At 39.1% G+C, this 23723-nt stretch overlaps 1 long non-coding RNA gene across 1 annotated transcript in view; it reads right to left on the bottom strand.

The window, feature by feature from the left end:
* LOC108901850 (uncharacterized) overlaps positions 1-23723 on the bottom strand; it is a 75509-nt gene that overhangs the window by 20356 nt on the left and 31430 nt on the right. The window lies entirely within an intron of this gene.

The following is a 23723-nucleotide window of genomic DNA, read 5'->3' as shown; positions in this document are numbered from 1 at the left end:
CTCATTGTAAAAAGTATAATGAATATTGGATGTAGATTTGTCAGGTAGCCATAAACACAGCTCCATGTGTCTGCTGTTCGCTTACATTAACAGCTTTAGAAACTAATAAAACTATATTAATGTTTTGTTTTTCAACTTGTTGCACTGCCCCCAAGTGACCATAAGAATTAATGCATGTTTGAAGAAGATGAAAGTTTCCAACTAGGCTTTGTGTGTACAAAAAATATAATTAGCACTGTTATGTACAGTAAGACTTATTGAAATAAGAACTACACTGAATGCAACAAATGTTATGGACATCTTAGTGTCGAGTTGCAACTTTTTAGAGTTTACTTCTTATTGTTTTCAGAGCAACTCCAACTCATTTATTGATGGAATCAAATTAATAAACAAAATTATTAAAGACTGAAACTCTAGATCCACCTCACGAGTGGACTATATACCTCAAGTGATGATTTTAGACTAAAAATCCCATATGTAGTGGGACCTCTGCATGATTTATTCTTATATATCAAATCACCACTGGATAGGCATGAACAAGACAGACAAGACAGACCCTGCACAACACAGCTGTATAAAAACAGTGGCATCTTTATTTCAGAACAGTCTCATCAAGTCATTAAAAATGATATCAAAAACTGTGCCAGGAAAAGGGAGTAGAAATGTTATTGTTTTAGTAACTCTCTTTGTATTGGAATTTCCTCTTAAGCGATGCCAAAAATAATATACTGCACTAAAACATTAACTAGAGAGATGTCATCAGTTTGTCATCACGCCAAAACCTTAAGAACCAGACTTCTGCCAAACATCTGTCAGGTGTTTACTTACAGTAGACTACTTGTTTCATATTCTCCTTCACTTATCAGTCCATCACTGATTAACATTATCACACCTGGTTATCACACGTATTTTCCTAATTACAATCTAGATGTTTGTATTTTCCTCCCTGATTTCCATCACCCTGAATGAACTGATGCAAGAATATGGACACTGATGTGAGTAGACGAGTGAGTGATCTCTGTTGCTGCTGTTGTACTGCTTACTATGTGGTAGTAAGCACCAGATTCAGCATTTAAGTTTTTTTTTCTTCTCCTTTCCTTCTGCCCCCTCTAGTGAAAATTCATTCTTATTCATTCATACTGCTTACAGAATTGTGTTTTTTTTATTATTAATTTTATGATCAAAAATAAGACTTTCCAAACTACACATTACTATGATAATCTGCTTTGTGCCTGTACAGGTGTTGCTGTACCTCTGTTAAACTGCCTCTGAACTCCTCAAGTTTGGAAAGTTATTTTGGTCAATTATTTAATGGCCTTACTCTGCCCTCACATGCTCTTCTCACACTCATAGTGTTCTGGATAGAAAAGTTCAATGCTCAGGAACTTTAGCATCCATCAAAAAGTTACAGGCTTTTGAAAATTCCTGTGTCCCACTTCTGTTCCCACTTGTAGGCTGCAACTGAACAGAAGTGGCTCAGGAGGTAGAGCAGTTGCCCACCAATCGGAAGATCAGTGGTTCGATTCCCGGCTCCTCCAGTCCGCATGTCGAAGTATCCTTGGGCAAGATACTGAACCTTATATAACCTTATATAACCTTGTATGTCATCGGTGTGTGAATGTGAATTAGAAAGCATTTGTGTAGTGTAGTCAAGTGCTGTATGAATGTGTGTGAATGGGGTGAATGTGATCTGTAGTGTGAAGCGCTTTGAGTGGTCGAAAAGACTAGAAAAGTGCTATATAAGTACAGTCCATTTACCATGTGCAATGCCTATACTTGTCAAACTCCTTGTGCTTGAGACCTTTACTGTGTAGCCACTGTAGCAGTGATGTTCTTCTGCTTTGTTGCTTCTCTGAGAAGTATATGTACAATGGTTACTTTACCCTTTATTGGAAAGTAAAATGTGCTGGAAAAGGCTGTAGTGTTGGATCCAAGTATATTCAGTTTAGCGCATTTAGATCTAGTTTAACCAGTTTTGTAAGTTACAATTATTGATTTTATGTTATAAGTCAATTGTTTTTTGAGTGGACTACACTGAGTAGGACTAAAAAGTTTGATGAGAGCTTGAGAGCAACATTCATCCACTGTGCTGCTGCTAGTTTTTTCTTAATTTCCTCTTGATATTTGTATGATTTTGTATTTCTTGTGTTTATTCTTGAGAATAAAAATGAAGATGTAATAATAAAACCAAACTGTGTTTCCCTCAAAATATCTATTAAATGTTCTTACATCCACAAACACCCACTTTTAGAATCTGCTTTTAACATAATAAGGCAGCAAAAAGCAGCTGTTTTTTTGTTGACGACAGGAATAATCTGTGAATCTGAACTGGCAGTAAACTGTTGTGGGAGATTAAAGCAGGACTCTGCAAGGTTTGTCTTCGAGGTTAACATGGCACCTGACTGATAAATGTTCATAGAACCAAACAAGCTAATTCTCTCAAGAATTCAGAGCATTCAAAGCAGCCTGGGGTGGAAGTGGATGATTGATCCAAGGTCAGTTTTACACTCTCATAGTAAAGGTGAGATAAGAGGACAGGGAAGCGGAACCATGGACAGCATAAAGAAACGACTTCAGAATGGAATAACAAGACTTGATTGTTTTAGCCATCTGTGGCTGTTCTTGAGCTTTCAATTATACCACATGATTTTTCTCAAAAGATGGAGCAATTTTGGCCAAAAACTGGTCAAAAACTGTGGCCAAAGAGTCTGTAAAGCTGCTATAATCAAAAGTTTTATATTAATGATGGATAAAATATCCATTAAGTGAGAAACCCACAGAGAATCATCATTGCATCCTGCAGTTCCCCTCAATAGAGTGTTTTAGGGTCTTTCAGAGCCACAGCATCAGTATTTTGGTTCACTTCCATGGAGACAATTTACAGCAGAAGCAGGCATTTCCTTCAGGAGAAAAAACTCTAAAACAACCTTTATGCTACCTGCCCAGCACCAACAGCAAACAAAGCTAGCCACTAGCCTAGCTGTTTAACACAGTGGAATGTCCAGCAGCTGATGAGCCAGAAATGCTTGTCAGGAGTTGGTGAAGATCAAAACAGAGCTAAAAATGGGAGTTAACATGATTTACATTCAAAAGGTGCCCAGAAACATCACACTAAAAAAGATATTGCTCTGTAACTGATGGATGTGTAAATAAGTAACTTTGCTAAAATATTAGCCATAAACTAGCCATAAAGGTGATGGTGAGTCTGTGTTATGTTTACAGCTAGTTTTCGCTCTCTGTATAGGAGCAATGTTGATATGTGTTCCAGTTAGCACAAGTGATGTAGTTCACCAATCATTAAATCCTCTACCACACACCAGCAGAGCCTAATAGGGACCTTAACCTGCACAGCAGCCTCAATGTTACTCTGAAAAATTGTTTTAGGAAATTGCTCTATATTGGAAGCTGCTGCAGGTTGCTGTTACATTTCACAAGGAGGTCTGAGCTGACACTGAAGGTCCATACCTGTCACATCTCAGGGAGAGCCAGCTGAGTCTCAGAGATGAATGTGTCAGGGTTGATCATGAGACTGTTGAAGGAGGAATGTCTGTGATGTGTGTGTGTATAGGGCTGAATGTGGCTACCTTTGGTATATAGATTCTCATGATCATTTTCTTCCACTTATCTGGGGACAGGTCGCGGTGGCAACAGGCTAAGCAGAGTATTCCAGACATCCCTTTCCCTTGCAAGGTTTTCCAGCTCCTCCTGGATTCCAAGGCATTCCTAGGCCAGATGAGATATATTATCTCTCCAGTGAATTCTAGGTCTACACTGGGGTCTCCTCTCAGTTGGGCGTGCATCCTGTCCAAATGGGCCTGAAGGAGCAGTGGCTTTACTCCAAGCTCCCTCCGGATGTCCACACTCCTCACCCTCTTTCTAAGGCTGAGCTCAGACACCCTGCAGTGGAAACTCATTTCGGCTGCCTGTATCCACGATCTCATTCTTTCGGTCACCACCCAGATCTCGTGACCATAGGTGAGGGTTGAAACGTAGATCAACTGGTAAATTGAGAACTTTGCCCTCCGGCTCATGTCCCTCATCACCACAGCGGTCAGGTACAGTGATCGAATCTACCTGTCAATCTCTCACTCCATTGTAACATCATCTGCAAAAAGAGTCCAATACCCACTGGAAACGTGTTTGATTTTGTGCTGAGAATGTGAACACGGCTCTCAATTTGGTTGTACAAGGACGGGATAGCTTGCATCAGTGGCTCTGGTACCCCACACTCCCACAGTTCCCCCCACAGGGTCCTTCAGGGGACACAGTCAAAAGCCTTCTCCAAGTCCACAAAACACATGTAGACTGGATGGTAAAATTCCCATGACTTCCTCAGAACTCAGGGTAAAAAACTGGTCCACTGTTCCACAGCTGGAATCTGCATTGCTCTTCCTGAATCTGAGGTTCAACAATCAGTTGTAGCCTCCTTTCCAGCACACCCTCCGGATAAATATCTTATAATCTAACAACTGCTGTGCCTGCAGGCTGTAAAATAAAAATTAAGAACTGCATTACAAAAACATTTTTTTCGTCATTGTACATGGAAAATGACTTGATTGACACATTTATACCGTTAAACAGAAAAGTGCATTGTATTGTTGAAATTAATGCAAAAAACATAAATGAATTCTTAATAAATATTTTATGCAGTTCATGGTTTTTAAAATATTTTGAACAAATAAAATACTTGCACAGAACAAGTGAAATATAGCTCATTTGGATGTTTTTGATCAAGTGAAAAAAGAAAACAGTATTACATATTACATATTACGAGTGCAGCAAAGAAAAAAGGCAAAAAAAGAAAACTAAAGGCCACTTGGCGCCTTGGTAGGCAGTGACCTTTGAGAGGACAAAATAGTTTCAGTTGCATGTGATCATCATATGCTTGCAAAACTTTAAAGATAGAAATACAGCCGGCAGGGTCAATGTATGCTATAAAGAATGATCTACTGTATCTCCCAGGGTGAGTTGATTAATATTCCTCTATAACACAACAGTCTGTGGCCATGTTTTGAAATAGATGAAGGGAAGCATATGCTTTTTACCCGAGGTCTGCTGCCATAGCATTTTATGCTGCATCTCTAAACTGCCAAGTCCTCTTGGGAAAAAAAAAAAAAAAAACTAAGAAACTTGTGCCAGCATGCACGCAATCTCCTGTGAACACCAACTCAGCTGACTGACATTTTATATTTATAGTACTGTTTAACACCAGTCTCAGTAACTGTCTTTGTTAAATCAAAGTTTCAGTCAAAAAGTTAAACCCTCGTTGTAGTACAGCCCTCTGTTGTTCCAGTCAATATATTGTTTTTGATAGGATTTTTTGAAAATGCTCTGATTTTATGCAAATTTTATTCAGTGTCATGTCATGTCAGCACCACAAGACAGAACTAAAAGATAAAAATGTAAATAAAAACGTGGACATTTGTGTGTGGTTTGTGTACACATTTGTGTACTGTTGGTTTATAACAATTTAAAAATTATGGAACAGGTAATCAAACACATTGTGTCTAATTTATTCTACTAGAAATGGTTGAGAATGACATGACAATATATCTGTGTTATTTATTAAACACTAATAATGGTGTCATAGCAGAACAGTGTACTGGTAAATTAATTTTCCTCTTACTCACAAGCCGAGTCTGCTATTACAGTAAAACAACCAGAATCAAACTAATTCAGTTTAAGTTCACCTGTAAACAAGCTGAGATAAGATGAGGTGAGATAAACCAGGCTCTGTAAATGTCAAGCACTTTTGTGTAACATGAATAAACACTGTTCCATTCCTACCAACTCAGCAGGAGACAAGTACTTCTATGTTATAAAATTATGTTATGTGCACAAGTTTCCTGCTATGCTATAACTGTATCTATAACTCTAGTGTACATGCAAAGATCGTCTCATTCAATAATATGGCTTAAAAAAACAAATTCATTGTCTCAGAAGATAGTGATGCTAATAGTTCAACTAGAATTTGTGTTCTGTTAGTGCCTGTTGCTTGGTCGTAGACACATGGACAATACAAACCTTAACTCATGAAAGTGACTGTTCTACTTCAAAAATAATGACTTGTTTAAACATTTATAAACACAAGAAACCCCAGTTGTTTTAAAATTGGTATTAGGAACATTAGGCTATAATATCAAAATCACTAGTCTTAATTGTGTGTGTGTATAATGAATACTATTAGATATCGTAGAGTCTACGTTAAGTTCACATTTAATACAGACTGCATACATGTAATAATGTGTCACTGGAGTCCTGCACTCTTAGAACTTTTATTTTTGACTGTGCTGGAAACTAAGATGACACAAAATTGGGTAACATCCTTCTTTTTTGTCATATTCAATTGAGAATATATTCACTTTGTCTGGCAACTCACTGTATTTTTATTTTTTTTTATAAATAACACATATGTCTTTTCCCTAACTGTGATTACTGTCAGCCACACAGAATAAACCAAATCACAATTCTGACTGCTTTTCATTTCATTTTACTGTATATTTCTTTTTTTATCTGCTGCTGCTGATAAAGTATGTGTATGTGTGAGAGGAAACGAGATAGAGCAGTGGCTACAGTACAACAAACAGTCTGTATCCACACTACAGGGAACACTGGCAGGTGTGAGTTTTGATTTTCACTTCCTTGTATAAACAGACACACACACTGAAACGTAATGATGTGCATACACTCATACACCACCTCTGTGTTTTGTCTGTATGTGCCTTGCTGCTGGCTGGATTTCTGTTTGTGTTCGATGTGATATTCACAGGTAAAGTTAGGATAGACATAAAAGAATGGAGTATAAGATCTGGAGGCCCAAGTCAGCTTAACTGAGTAGAAAACAAGCAAAACTAGAGTATAAAATCAAGTCTGAGAAAAGAAACATGGGAACAGACAGAGATTGGTTTGGTGCATATACAGTACGTTATTTCTTTTTTTGTGTAATCCTGTTGATAAACAAGCAAACAAACAGACAGACACAGGTGAAAATACAGTGGTGGAAAAAAGTTTTCGGACACCCCATGCATTTATGAAATTCTGCATTAAGAATCACTCTTAGGTCTTCAAGTGCAATTTCTTGTAGTACAGTCACAGCCAAAATACTAGACAAATCCTAAAAAAGCCATTAAAAACTTAAAATTGATTGGTTCCATAAAAATACATAAGAAATTTTGAATATTGGGTCATTTTGGTACCGGTGATCCACTAATGAAGGTCATGCTTTTTATTAAAAGACACAGTATTTGTTGCCGTGCTACATGTCTATATAAAGCCAGCACATTTGTAAGTTCTTCAAAGACAAAAATGGCTAAAACAAGGAACCTAACGCAGGAAACACATTAGAAGATACAGATTCTCAGCCAGGAAGGCTACAGCTACTGCCAGATAGCCAGGAAGTGCAGATGTAGTCCTTCAGCAGTTGGATACACTCTGCAGAAATATAGATGAACCAACAGCTTGGAAGACAAACCAAGATCTGGGCGTCCAAGGGTTTCTTCAGCAGGAAATGACCGCATCCTGATCTGCATGTGCAGGGTAAACCGCGGAATGACATCACAGGAGCTTCAGCAGCAGTGGTCAAACCAAACTGGTGTCCAGTGTTCCACCCGCACTGTACGTGGCCAACTTTTAGATCATGGCTTAAGGTCCTACAAGGTTGTCAAGAAGCCCCTGATCAATGAGGGACAGAGGTTAGCCCAGTGTTGTTGGGTCCAAGCACACAAGAACTGGTGAGCCAGGAATTGGAAGAAGATTCTGGGTCAGATGAGTCCAGTTTCCAGCTTTATCCTCCTCCTGATAATGTGAGGGTACGCAGAAGGCCAGGCGAAGCTTTATCTCTATCTTTAGCATGTACAGTACCTACTGTCAAGCATGGTGGAGGCAGTATCATGGTTTGGGGATGCAGGAGTGCTGCTGGTGTTGGTCATCTCACTGTCTGTGATGGCACATTGAACTCTGCCAAATATTGTGTCATTCTCAAAACCCACATGCTCCATTCTGCACGTGCACTGTTCCATCGAGGTCAAAACTGGATGTTTCAACAAGATAATGCCCCTCACCACACATCCAGGTAGAACTTGGCTGCAGGAGCACTGTATCCAGGTCTTAGAGTGGCCAGCTCAATCCCTGAACATGAGTCCCACTGAAAATGTGGATTATCAAAAGGTCTGTTTCAAAGCGTAAACCAAAGAATTTAGAAGAATTAACAACAGTAATTCAAGAAGAATGGGACAAGATTACCCCTCAACAGCGTGAAAGGCTCATGGGGAACATGCTAGCCAGGATGAGAGCTCTACTACGTGCTAATGGCAGGACTACTAAAGATTAATTTGATGATGTGATTTATTTTTTGTTCAGTTTTGAACACATTCTCTGTTATTTGTTGGCTTTGATGCCGACAATGTTGAGAACTGACATATTGAAACTGTCAAGAATTTAGTTTTGTTTTTCTTGTATACAATAAACAAATCATTTGTATTTGTTTGTATCTGTCTAATGCAGCCACACCTTTTGAAACACAAACAGATTTTTCCCCAAATATTTAAGGATAATATTTGAGATTGTGTAAAATTTTAAGGGTGTCTGAAAACCTTTTTCCATCACTGTATAACCTCCTTGGTGGAGGTAATAAGAGTAGAAAGGATGGGTAAAAAGAAGATGAAGGATTGTTGAATATAATATATGGGAAAGTAAAGAGAATAGACATGAGGACGTGTAGGTCATATACTGCCTCATAATTCAGTGACATCAGTGAAAGCAGGATGAAGAGTTGTTGAATGTAACATCCTGTATGTCTATTCAGCAAAAAAGTTTTAATCAGTTATGCATCACATGATGATCTCATTAACTACAACTTAGTGAGGAATCAGTGCTCTCATCTAAATCTTGACAAGAGAGCAGAGACATGTATTCCAAAATTGCTGAAACCAGAATGAGAAGTTATTGCCAGCACCAGTCTTAAAGCACACATAGATCTCATAGTTAATTAAACAACAGACATAGAGCTCAGAATAAAATAAAATTTCATTAGATGTGGGATTAGGTTAGTAATAGAATAAGAGCCCAGAATTAAGAAAGGAGTACTGTACTGTAAATTCAAAGTTTTCACAAAAACAATAATATAAATGTATATGATCTGCTTGTATATGAGAGAGTAATTTTGAGTGTGAAGACTGGTAGCTTTGTTTCTGAGCAAGAGAATGATATCATTTTTGATGTCAAGGTGGTCTAGTTATGTGTGTAATTCTTCCTCCTAGTTCATGTGTATGCAGCAACAGCAACAATTAAAAAAACCTTTAAAATCACAGCCTGGGTAATTTCCTATCTATTCAGGTGCCAAAATGTCTGCTCATCTTATTACCTTTGTCCTTTATTCTCTCCCTCCAGCATCAGTCACGACCAGACATTAAGGCTAACAGGCAGCATGGTGCTGAAGGCGGTATTGATGCAACAATGCTGAGTCACAAGAGCATCCGTGCGTGTGTGTTTGTCTCTCTGTGTGTGTGTGTGTGTGTGTGTGTGTGTGTGTGTGTTGATGCAGAGGGACACAGGTGCAAGCCAACCATCTGTTCTTATGTCTTCATTAGAGTAAACATTTGTCCAGAGAATACGCCCATGTTCCCTTTTGGAACAAAACAAGCAAAGGAAAATAAAAGCCAAGTCACATGAAGTCAAGTAAAATCAAATGAACTAAAACCAAGCGAAGCTTCTATTTCAAGTCAAGCCATGTCAAGTTAAACCATGTCAAGCCAAGTAGTCTTGACAAGTCAAGTGAAGCCAAATCAAATCAACTAAAAGTAAAATAAAGTCAATCCAAACCAAATCAAGTCAGGTCAAGCCTTGCATGCTGGGAGAAAGGAAGGACAGGAGAAAGTCAACGTGATATTTCATGATAGAACTTAAATCAAACAGACAGTGTTCACGTCATTGGTTGGTGCCTGTGTGTGCTACTTGAAATTTACATTAGCTAGCAGAGAAAACAATTCTTCCTTGCCAATACATTTACACCATATTGTGCCACTCATCTTCCCTTTGTCTTCTGTAAATTTCTCTTCAACATAGGAGGCACTTCATCGCTATCACCCCAAATGTCCTTCAAACACAGACAGTTATTGAAAGACATCCCACTGAAAGACGGCTCTTGATGGCCTAATTTTATTTGCTTGCATCTAAATTACTTACCTGCTGTGGTAAAGATTTATTACCCAGCTTATAAAAGCAACACCTGCATCTGTTGCAAACACCCACCACCATACGAGACAGTCAGAGATTTGATGTAACAGTATTCATCATTTGTTACATTGTCTGCTGTGATCTGCCTGGTTACACCAGTGTGAGGGGCATCTGTGCCTCATGCCTTTGCCTATAGTGCACAGAAATGCATCTTTTGTACTTGCTTGTGGGCTTTTGTCTCATGAATCCCCACATGACCCCACTCAAATATTTCAGTGGGTTTAGCTTCCAGGGAGGGGGGTGTGCATCTTATTGAAAACATTAATACAGTAAATTTGCAATTTATGTTAATCACTTGACAGGATGGGTGGAAGTAGAAGATTTGGTCCCTTAAGCTCTCTGCTAACCTTTCCCCCTGAACAAAAAGCTCTCACTCTCTGCATCTTTTACTATATAAAGACACATACACACACAGGAAAGACACATCAAATACAACTGTAAATGGAAGTAAAACCTCATTCACATTAGGTCCCTTAGTCACAGGATCAGACACCCTGGGGTGCCTCAGACAAGTAACAAAGGTTAGCAGTCAGGAGTCAGTTGTAGGCAGCACAGTCATGTGCTGTGTGTGTGTGTGTGTGTGTGTGTGAGAGAGAGAGAGAGAGAGAGAGAGAGAGAGAGAGCTTTTGTGAGTATTTGCAGATGCTGGGAAGGAAAATGAATATCACAATCTACTGACAGATGGCTGGAAAGAGCACATGTCAGCTCTAAACACTGTGTCACTGTGAACAGATATGAAATAATTAGAAGTGATGGAGATGAAAGATAAGAGCTCCATTTAACCTGAAAGGGCCGATCCATTCAAAGGAGTGGGAAACAGATGAGACATCTTCACTGGTGTTGTGAAAGAAATGTATATCAGCCATCTTGCACAATAATTTGACTGGCCCATTTAATTCTGCAGTGGGTGATTTTCTCTGTAAAAATTGCCTCCCCCCTCAAAGCATGCATCATTACCCAATATTCATATTTTACTTTAGCTGGATATTTTATCTCTTCCAATATCAGGCACCCAAATATTTCTCAACCTCTAATTATGAAAGGATAATATTCAGTACACCTGGTAGTGGTTGTGCTGTTGAAATACTAAGGCTAAAGTTATCTGTTAGGGTTTTCAATGGCTGGGTTTAGAGAAACTCACAGCTGCCCTCTTCTGGTTATTATGTGAACTGTCATCCATTTTGAAGTGTCCTCTGCTGTATCTCCATTGTGGTCAATTTATCTGATTTTTTTCTACCTTGACTTACACTAGTTTCCATAAAACCATTATATTTTAATTGAAAAATGGCAAATGTTACATCTGAAGCTACAATAAACAGGATGGATCAGTGCTGCTGTGTGTGTGCAGGGCCTGTCGAACAGACTGTAGTGCTAAACAAATGCCATAGCAGGGTGCCATACACTTTCCTGCTCATTAGTACCTGCCGGTTTCACTCTGTGACATTCCTCACACACTGAAGATAAATGGACACATGCATTTAAACTCGTTCAACTCTTGAACGATGATCCACATGGGGATATTAAGTGTGTAAAAACACACAATGCCACTTCAAAACTAATCATCATCAGTCAAAAACTCTTAATACATGCTACATTAGAGAGTTATGAAATGTTTGACTTTGGATGTAGACAGGTCAGGCATTTAGCGGCAGTAATGAGGATGCAAAACTTGTAAAATAACATGATGAATTCAGTTGAATTTCTACCCTGCTCTGTGCATTCCTCCACCACATGCACAGATCATTTCTAGAATCCTGCTCACTACAGCCACACTACTGCATCTGAGCCCACAGACTATATCCAGTCAAGTTCATCCCATCATATTACTGGGCTCAATATACAATATGTGCAACTAAAGTTTAACTTGCAAAAAATAAATCAAAATGTGCTTATACAGTAGCTACCTAACCAGTAAATCAGAGATGCTAAATGTAAGCTAGCTAACACCATTTCCTTGACAATTTGAGACTGTTTCTCCCTCTTAAGTGTTTCTTTGCCACCGTCGTCTAGTGCTGCTCATGGTGGGAATTGTTGGATCTCTCTTTGAAAAAATTATAATATAAAGAGTACGGACCAGACCTGCTCTATATGGAAAGTTCCTTGAGATAACTTCTGCTGTGATTTGGCACTATATGAATTAAAAAAATATCACAATATGATTTTTCATGTTACGATATGAATCAAATCACTATTTCTGTTGTTAAGTTAAAGTTTCCTTTTTACTCCTAAGTGAGATGTGAAGATACCATAAGGTCAGTTTTAGGGCTGCCCCTTAAATGGTGACTATTTATAGTACATGTGTAATACTATTTATAGTCAACATTTAGGGGGCCATATAACTTTGTTAACACTTTTTTTAGCTGCCTCACAGTTCACACACAGAGCAGGAGCAACAGAGCGACAGGCTGTAAACTTTACAACCACATCTCGTCTTAAAATGACCAAACCACAAAACTAACTGTGGAGTTAGATACTTGATGAAAACGAAGGGCAGAGCGACAGCGTGAGGCAGAGTGGGTCGCTCTGATACTGTCTGCTCCGGTGTCAGATGAGAACTGTATGCAAGTCATGAGAACGGACACCGGTGTTATGATGGTGATATGATGAGTTAAAAACGGCAGAGAGAACTGAGCTGTGACCAAATCCCAAATCCCAGAGTCTTTATCAGCTGTGTCTGTGTACCGGCTCTCTGTACCTGTCAGTCTTTTTCAGTAACACTGTCGCTCGATTTTCAGTCATCATTTTATCTCACTCCTACTCCTGACGTACAGGTGCGCACGGCTGCAGTATCCAAAACATTAGCATGTGTGTTTACGCCTGCGCTCTGTGCTGTGTGCGTCAACCTAAAATGATGTGCTGATAAAACCTGTTCTCATCATTTGACATCAAGCAGCACTGATAGTTACGGGTTCACGTCAGAACAGGCTCTATGCATTGACACGTTAATAAATTAAGTTTAAATGTAATCTTCCCCGTACCTTTTTCAGCTGTGCCCTGTGCTCTGTCGTTAATGAACTTTCATTTCCGCCTGTGACAATACACGTCATCACTGTATCATCTCCATTAAAAAAGCAAACAATATAATTAAGCAGATATTAACCCTTTGATTCACCTTTGAAATTGTTACGTTACTGTAATGTTCCTTCGCACAGAAATGTGCTCAAAAGAAATCAAAAATCAAAAATTTAATTTTCTTTTTTAATAAAAAAAATTAACCCAGCATCAGTCCTAATTATACATATCAAATATTAATGAATTTCTTTAAATTTTTAACCTTTAAATTGCCAAGTTTTTGTCATGCAAATCCATTTTATGGTCTAAAATACACAATAAATGGTTTATTACTGTGAATGCAGAGCATTTAATTTTTTTTCTCTATTTTACACCCAATGGCTTCCTCTGCCTCCACCACTCCCAGATGCCATCCTTTGCAGATTCATAGCCAGTGAGCACGCCAACAGCCATGTTCATGTCTCAACTGACCTCCTGCAGGGAGTAAATTCGGGAGTGAGTTAGTTCAGGAGTCTCAAACATCTTTTTAAGCCAGAAATCACACATGGTGCTTTACATTGAATTTTGTCTGTTTCCATCTTTGAGACACGTGTGTGTGCACGTGCCCATGCGCGGTCTCAGTGCTCCTTAGGTGGCTAAACGTCAGCCACTTCCCAGCACTGACAGAGGCCAGTGCTGCCTCCCTCCACAGAGTCACCTTCACTCTGGTGTTGTCCTTCAACCAAAAGAAAGAAAGAATTTTATACTCTTTTAGTCTCTCATGGCTACAACATATTATTGTAATTGAGTCTTTTTTGGCTGTTTGTGTTGTTCATCAGACTGACATTTATACCTGTAGGAGAGTAGCGGTCTTCATGGGCACCCGCTGTTTCAGTACAAACGTTTATTTGTTTATATTATTCTTTAACCAGTAAACTTGGGGTGTTTAAAAGAACTAAATAATCCATCAATAGATGATGTTTATGGCCCACACTACTTATCATTCAAAAAAAGTTACCGCTTGAGTGAATTTACTTTTTGTACTTTTTGTGATAGAAAAAGTTTCCAGGGTAAAACATTGTGAGAGTGACATATCCACGCAATATTTTGTGGTTCTGATCTGTGGCGTCCACTAACCGTCGGACTTTAAGCCAGTGCCCTTGATGGCATCACGAAGTGGGGTCTCCATGGATGGAGGCTGGAGAAGGCGACGCACCTGCACCTGGCCACTCTCATGAAAAGTCCAATTCAGGGTTTGGGGCTGTTCCTCGATGGCCACCACACAGATATGTACAGGTGGGAGCCGAAAAAAAGGACAATCTGGTTTTGTGTACCTAATCTGTTTTAGAGCCATTCTGAAACAAAACAAACACACACACACACTCAGGTTAGCTTGGGATATTAGACTGTGTCTACCGACCGTTACAGATTATCAGCTAAAAGCTAGTCCATTCATTTTTCCAGAAATGTCATGTTACCGATTGAACTTAGTCAAAGGGCACCAGTCTTATGATGCGCTAGACAGCCTTTACACCAGCATTATATAAATATGTTATAGGCCTATTCTGTTATAAATTTGTATTACGCTAGTTTTGACAGTGAAAACAACACTCACCTTTCACTATCGTTTTCCTAAGTTTCTAACAGTTTTTAATATATTTGTGATACTTGTGAAGATGCTTATGATGATGCTTGTGTCCTCACGGTTGCCATAGCGATGGTACCAGCGCAGGCAGAAGTGTCAGCAGCCATTAATAGCCGGTAGATCTCAAAACTTCTAGAGAGCTAATCTTTATATACTATATATTTTTAAAAAACAAAACAAAACCTTGTGTGTTTTGTTTCAGAATGGCTCCTAAAAACACTACATTTAGCAAACCCATCAATACACATGTCAGCGGTGTGTGTGGAGGACCAGCGCTTTACAGAAAGTGGAAGGGTGTGGTCTGGTGTTATAAAAGACAATGTAGTTGCAGCATTTGTTTGTTAGTTTATATTTCACCAATAATCCATCCCTTTTCGTGTTTAGTCATTATTTTTGTTGTATATTTTTGTTTTATTATTATTATTTAATTATATTATTATTATTATTGTATATTTATTTTATGAGCTTTTATTTTGCTAATGGGTTTTTCTTCACTTCCAGTGAGCAAGTTTTTAAAAATGTTTGCAAATTAATGAAAAAGGGAAAATATTTTAACATCACATTTACATAAGTATTCAGAACTAGGGTTTAACTGATCAGAATGGCCCATTAGTTAATGTGTAGATGTCAGTTGTGTGTGTGTGTGTGTGTGTGTGTGTGTATGTATGTGTCTGTCTGGTTGTGTGTGTAAACAGGACATATTGTGTTTAAGTGTCCCTTTCTTTCTCTGTGTATTTCAGCGTCTGGCTCTGTTAAACCCTGTTTTATTTTGAAGAAATGTGTTTTCTATCACCAACTGATTTTGACAGAAAAGTTACTCCTGATTAAAACTGCTCTAAAACCTGTTTGAAGTGAAAACTGTTGAACTGTGAATCCACGTCTTCTATGTGCTGTGGAGACAGTTTGTAGCAGGATTTTGACAAAAAGGTAAGTCAAGAGTTTGGTAAACAGCACAAATGTTTACAAATCACAATATATATATAACATCAAAGAGGAAATGAAAGAGGCCACACACAGAGACAGTATCTTTCTCAGATGTTGTAATTCTTACCATTTGTATCTGCAACTTTGAAATAAAAGCATCATATTTTTTTAGATGTTCAAATGTTTTCAGCCTATGGAAGCTCATTTCCACCGATATAAGAAAAAAACTGCTCACATTAAGTCAAAGAGATAGTAAGTCATAATCATGAGATGATACACTGAAAATTGAGATATAATTTGGAAAAGTCTGCATGCACTCCAGTGGCGCACCAAGCTGTCTCTCCAGCAATATGTTATCCTAAATAAGGTAACCATGACACTGACCAAGATGTTTCCAGTTGCTGTTCAATGAAGATTGCCACTTCAGCCACATCATTTTTATTCTGTCTACACAAGAGCTGCTTCTCTTTTCAAGGGTGTGTTTGCTCCATATAATCCAGTGTGAATCAGCAAGCAAATGAAGTATTTCATCTGTTGTAAAGCCCTATTTAAAACAGTCTTCAATGTGCTCACGATCCATTTCACTGTCAAGTTAAATAGGAGAACTCACGCCAAAGAACTGCTACTTTGAGTGTTGTGTGAAAGTATTTTATAATTTTGACATTATCTCATAATTATGACTTCTTATCTCATAATTCCATTTTATTTCATAATTTTGACATTATCTCATGATTTCAATTTATCTCAGAATTTCGACATCATCTCATAATTACAATTTTTTAATCTCACAATTACGACATTATCTCATAATTCCGATTTATTATCTAGTACTTTTGACATTATCTCATGATTTCAGTTTATCTCATAATTTCGACATTATCTCATGATTTCAGTTTATCTCATAATTTCGACATCATCTCATATTATGATTTTTTAATCTCACAATTTCAACATTATCTCATAATTTCAATTTATTATCTCGTCATTTTGAATGATTATCTCAGAATTTTGATGTTATCTCATAATTATGACTTTTTATCTCATAATTTCGACATTATCTCATCATTTTGACTTATCTCATAAATTGGACTTCTTATCTCACAATTATGACTTTTTATCTCATAATTTTGACTTTTTATCTCACGATTTTTATCTTACGGTATTCTGTGTAGAAAAGGTAACAGAAACTGTGGGCCATATCCTCATGTTCCTCATTCCTGTGAGTCGGCCACTCTGTCTGCAGGACATCAAAGACAAAAAAGTGAATCTACCTGATGTAACATTTGACCATCAAATACATTATTTTCACAATTTTGATGAAGAGCCACACTACAGTTAACATTGTCATAGACTAGCAAATAAGATTTTTGTCTGTTAAAAGACCGTGACAATGAAGAATGGCTGTCTTAAATCAAATTCAGGAAATACTCAACAAGGCCTAACAATAAGATTGGGAAGAGTAATTAATTGCTCCTTACTTAAGACATTTACATTCATGTCAACTATTACAATAACTGAACATTAGAAAATAACTGAATATAAGAAAAAGCTGTAGCAAAACGCTCTCCTGATGCAGGCACTCCTTTCACAACCCTGAACATTAGCATAGCTTTCAGCCTTCTGCCTGAGTCCAGCCCAATACATGTGAGTGGCAGGTAAATCAAGCAAATGTATGTGTCAAAAAGGCAGCCCACTGCCTAAAAATGCTGTAATGGCATCTAAAAATTGAAGTTTGCTAACAATATTTTTCAACACTCCACAGTGACAAGCTAAGTAGTGTTAGCATTAGCGAACCACGCAGTGCTAATAACCATGTCATGTCGAATCATGAAAAAATGACTGGCTGTAAAAATATAACACACGGTGGCTAACAACGTTATTAATTAAAACCAGTTCGTTGTATGTACTTACTTAGTTTCCATCACTTTCTCTTGCGACGGTCACGCTCACTCATCCAGCTCTGGTGGGGGGCTGGGGGGTGTAGTCATGGGGACTGTTGGAGTCTGGAAAGGGGTGTCCCTCCCTCACTTCTGACTAGGGATGACAGCTGTTTCAATCTTAGCTTAGCTCACATCAGGAACTTGGACTCATTACAGACCTCCAAAGCACTAATCAAGATCCACCTGTTCAACCTGGCATTTACATAACTACAACTTTATTTAATTTACTCATTTCTTTTTACTTTTTCTCTTTTCTTTTGTTATATTGTTAAGCGTCTTTGAGTGTCTTGAAAAGCGCTATAGAAATTTGATGTTTTATTGTTATTATTATTATTGTTATTATTTATTATTATATATTATTAATGTTAATAATAAGGTGGCAGTGCAAGTAATTTCTAATTATATCAGCAGGTGTTGAGTGGGGTTGTAGGTCAGACTCTACAGCTCCAGAGGCAGAAATACCTGCAGAAAGTGACAGAAGAGGAGACAGAGATGGAAGAGCACACAACTATGGGAAAGGGAAAATATTGAGTTAGTAACATATAACTTTGGATATGAATCCATACTGAACAGAGAGAGAGAGAGGGAGAATGAGAGAAAAGCTTTATGTGTCATGGGGAATCTCCCAGCAGTCTAGGCCTATTGCAGCATAACTAAGGGATGGTTCAAGCCTGAGCCAACCCTAAGTATAAGCTTCATCAAAAAGGAAAGTTTTAAGCCTACTCTTAAAGGTACACAGGGTGTCTGCCTCCCGGACAGAAATTGGGAGAAGGTTCCACAGTAGAGGAGCTTGATAACTGAAGGCTCTGCCTCCCATTCTACTCTTAGAAACTCTGGGAACCACCAGTAAACCAGCATTCTGGGAGCGCAGTGTCCTAGTGGGATTGTAGGAAACTATGAGATCTTTACAGTATGATGGTGCCTGACCATTAAGGGCTTTGTAGGTGAGGAGGAGGATTTTCTATTCTGGATTTGACTGGGAGCCGATGTAGAGAGGCTAACACAGGAGAAATATAGTCTCTTTTCCTAGTTCCTGGCAGTAATCGTGCTGCTGCCTGGAAGTAACAATTGCATGGACTAGTTTTTCTTCATCCTTTTGAGACAGAAAATGTCTACTTTGGCAATATTACACAGGTGAAAGAAGGCAGTCCTAGAAGTTTGTTTTATATGTGAGCTAAAGGACATTTCCTGGCCAAAGATAACTCCAAGATTCTTTACAGTAGAGCTGGGAGCCAGGGCAATGCCGTCTAATGTAACTACATCATTAGAAAAATGTATTTTTCTGACATGTGGGACCAATTACAATGACTTCAGTTTTGTCTGAGTTCAATAGTAAAAAAATTGCTTGTCATCCAAGTTTTAATGTCCCTAAGGCATGCCTGAAGTTTGGCTAACTGATTGGTTTCGTTAGGCTTCATTGACAGATGTGCTATTATCTGCATAACAATGGAAATTTATGGAGTGATTCCTGATAATGTTGCCCAAGGGAAGCATATACGAAGTGAAGAGAATTGGTCCAAGCACCGACCCTTGTGGAAGTCCATATCTAACAGCTGTTTTGCAACTTCTTTCTCCAGGATCTTAGAAATAAAGGGGAGGTTAGATATAAGTCTGTAGTTGGCTAGCATGTCTGGATCAAGAGTGGGTTTTTTTTAGAAGAGGTTTGATTACAGCTACTTTATACAACTGTGGCATATAGCCTGTTAATAAGGACAGATTTAACATATCTAATACAGAACAGCTGACTCTATGGATGCTGTGTTGTGATATAAATCAGTGTTGGTTGAAGGCAGGATGTGATTAATTTTGTCTTTAATAGTAGAAATTTTATCATTAAAAAAGTTCATAAAATCATCACTGCTGAGGGTTATAGGGATGCATGGATCGACAGAGCTGTTACTCTGTCAGCCTGGCTACAGTGCTGAAAAGAAACCTGGGGTTGTTCTTATTATCATCTATTAATGATGAGTAATAGGCGCCTCTAGCATTACAGAGGGCCTCATTATATCTTTTAAGACTATCTTGCCAGGCTAAGCGGGATTCTTCTAGTTTGGTGGAATGCTACATTCTTTCAAGCCTCCTTGTTATTATGCTATTTGTTTCAGTGTACAGGTTTGAGAGTTGAACCAAGGAGCTTGCATCTTTCCTTTCTTGTCCTCATTTTTAGGGGGCGATATAGTCAAGTCAAGTCAAATTTTATTTATATAGCGCCAATTCACAACAGAAGTTATCTCGAGGCACTGTACATATAGAGCAGGTCTAGACCATAACACTATCAATAACACTAGTAAATGTTTTAATTATTGTCGCATCATGAGTTGAGCTGGATCATGGGAGCAGCAGGAGACTCTCCAGCTCTGGAGGCAGAACCCTGCAGTGAAGAGACAGTAGCAGAAAGAGAGAGAAGCACAGCCTGGGCACTAATGTGCTTGAGGGAAGAACATACAGTTAAAGTGATGCAGTGATATTAAGACAGTTAATAGTAATCTCGTCGGCAGGACATCATGGACAACATTTACTAACTATTAATCTTAACTGATGCATTGAGACTGACCCAACCTGCCAAGGGAAAAATGGTATCCTGAAATAGGAACCAGAATAATATGCTAGTTAAAAGTTAAGGCATAAAGATGAGTTTTTAGTTTGGATTTAAAGGCCTCAACTGAGTCAGCCTGTCTAATATCAATAGGGAGGTTGTTCCAGAGGAAGGGGGCCTGATAGGGGCCTGATAGGCCCTGCAGCCTGCTGACTTCTTTTTGACTCTGGGGACAGATAGCAGCCCTGCACTCTGAGAACGCAGAGCACGGAAGGGAATGTAAGGGTTAAGAAGATCAGACAGGTATAAGGGGGCTAGCCCATTTAGAATTTTATAAGTCATTAAGAGAACTTTAAAGTCTGATCTAACATGAATAGGGAGCCAGTGAAGGGAGGTTAAAACCGGGGTAATATGGTCGAACCTTCTCAATTTGGTCAGCATTCTAGCTGCAGCATTCTGAACCAGACTAGCCATATAGTCGTAAAGTAGTATGCAGGGAGTCTGCAACACTGTCTGTAAGATGATCAAGCTGGGAGGGAGTGGCTTCTGCTAAACTGAGATAGGGCACTGGACTTAGGTTAGTGGGAATCATTTTGAGGAGGGGGAGGATATGGTGCGAGTGCCCTCTATTGGAAAAAGCAGGTATTTTCTCTATTTGCCATATATGGTAAAAAAAAAAAAACCTTTGCATAAATCATCAACTATATGCATGAAAAAAGGATAAAATATGCTAGACATTAAAATCCAAACACAAAAAATGTGTATGGGTGCTTCAAAGGGTTAAAGCCAAGAAGGAAATGGAGAATGAATTGGTATCAAAGCAGGAAAACCAAGTATAATTCCAAAAAATGTATCTATCTGTATATACCAGTTGGAAGATTCACCCCAAAGAGAAAATGTGATGAATTCAACTTGAATGTCAAATGTCAGCTGAATGTCTTGTCACACTTTTTTTTTTTACTTTAAAGTGGCAGTAATTTATTTTCTATTTTATTTTCAAGTAGCAGAAAAGCTGAAAACACAGCACTGATTAACTGTATATAAAGTTCTTGAGACCTGTGAGTGAGACCTTCACAGGCTTCCATATATACAGTGGTATACAGTATATACAGACACCCCATGCATTTGTGAAATACTGCATTAAGAATCACTCTTAGGTCTTCAAGTGCAATTTCTTGTAGTACAGTCACAGCCAAAATACTAGACAAATCCTAAAAAAGCCATTAAAAACTTAAAATTGATTGTTCCATAAAAATACATAAGAAATTTTGAATATTGGGTCATTTTGGTACCGGTGATCCACTAATGAAGGTCATGCTTTTTATTAAAAGACACAGTATTTTGTTGCCGTGCTACATGTCTATATAAAGCCAGCACATTTGTAAGTTCTTCAAAGACAAAAATGGCTAAAACAAGGAACCTAACGCAGGAAACACATTAGAAGATACAGATTCTCAGCCAGGAAGGGTACAGCTACTGCCAGATAGCCAGGAAGTGCAGATGTATCCTTCAGCAGTTGGATACACTCTGCAGAAATATAGACGAACCAACAGCTTGGAAGACAAACCAAGATCTGGGCGCCGAGGGTTTCTTCAGCAGGAAATGACCGCATCCTGATCTGCATGTGCAGGGTAAACCACGGAATGACATCACAGGAGCTTCAGCAGCAGTGATCAAACCAAACTGGTGTCCAGTGTTCCACCCGCACTGTACGTGGCCAACTTTTAGATCGTGGCTTAAGGTCCTACAAGGTTGTCAAGAAGCCTTTGATCAATGAGAGACAGAGGTTAGCCCAGTGTTGTTGGGTCCAAGCACACAAGAACTGGAACAGCCAGGAACTGGAAGAAGATTCTTGGGGTCAGATGAGTCCAGTTTCCAGCTTTATCCTCCTCCTGATAATGTGAGGGTACGCAGAAGGCCAGGTGAAGCATTATCTCCAGCATGTACAGTACATGGTTTTGGGGATGCAGGAGTGCTGCTGGTGTTGGTCATCTCACTGTCTGTGATGGCACATTGAACTCTGCCAAATATTGTGTCATTTTCGAAACCCACATGCTCCCTTCGCACGTGCACTGTTCCGTCGAAGTCAAAACTGGATGTTTCAACAAGATAATGCCCCTCACCACACATCCAGGTAGAACTTGGCTGCAGGATTCCTTTCAGAATCCAGTAATGCCAGTGAATACCAGCAAAAAAACTCTCAGGACCAGGGTGGAGAGCTTTTGTCATCTTCTCCAATTAGGAGTTGAATGATTGGGTGCTTTGGATCTAACACCACAGGATGTATGATGCAGAGGTTTTCACCTCTCCTCAGATGGCCTCCAACATGGATCAGACTGGTGACAGATTCAAACTCAGGTGAGAGGGAACACAGGCTTATCCGACTGGAGAAGTGTGTACTCTTCAGGGAAACTCTGTTGTTGTGCAGGTCATAGAATGCAGTTCTCAACCTCAGTACGGTAATTTCTGGACTATAAGCCGCTACTTTTTTCACACGCTTTGAAGCTTAAACAACGATGCAGCTAATTTATAGATTTTTACGGGCTAACGAGCTTAATATTATAGATAAGTGTGGCCTGTATATGTACTTTTTTTTTCTTTTTAATTTTAGTGGGTGCGGCTTATAGTCAGGTGCGCTCAATAGTCTGGAAAGTATGGTATATTCAAGGGGCTTAGAGGGAGGAGGTTGTGATGTCAGCAGGAGTATAACATGAAGGACTATTCTATGTGACTATGTGACCACAGAATGCTGGTTTCCTCCACTCAAAGGCAACTTTCTTGGGGGCAATAGGAGGCTGTATGGGCCACTGATCCGATGGTAAGTGTAGGAAGGGAGGTCCTGTGGTCCAGCGATGTGGCACTACTAGTTCCAGCAGCCATACCTCTGGTAAGGTCATCTGCTGGTTTCAAGGAGAATGAAACATACTTCCAATCTGCCGGGTTAGTCCAAGATCTCTATTAGTTGCTTTGCGACAAAGATTTTGTAGCGACAGGTCTCTGAGTGGATCCAGGAAAGCACAGTGGTGGAATCTGACCAAAGGACTGTGTGACTGAGCGGAAAGGTTTGTTCTGAATGGAGCAGTTGGGATAAGCTGGGCTCCAGAGAAGGCAGCACACAATTCAAGGTGAGGCACTGTAAGCTGACATTTGGTTGCTACTCTGGAGCAGGCCATGACAAAGACCAGGTGACACTGGCCTTTCTTATCCACCTCCCTCAGATAAGCCACAGAGCCATATGGGATCATACTGACTAGCTAGGACTTTGTATACATTCCTGAGGATCAAGGAGGAGTACTTTACTGGTCAGTACTTGTAAGCAAGGCTGTCTGTAGAACAGTGCCACACCAGGGTTCCACCTTGAGGTTCTGAGTGGTTTCAACCATAGCTCTGAAGAAGCAGATCAGGCACTGGGGGGTAGGTGCTGAATGACTGCAGGATTGTTGCTGGCCCATTG

This window comes from Lates calcarifer, linkage group LG10, assembly GCF_001640805.2.
Source record: "Lates calcarifer isolate ASB-BC8 linkage group LG10, TLL_Latcal_v3, whole genome shotgun sequence".
Lineage (NCBI taxonomy): Eukaryota > Metazoa > Chordata > Actinopteri > Centropomidae > Lates > Lates calcarifer.
The sequence above is the reverse complement of the archived record's forward strand: the minus strand, read 5'-3'. Positions and strand labels throughout refer to the sequence as shown.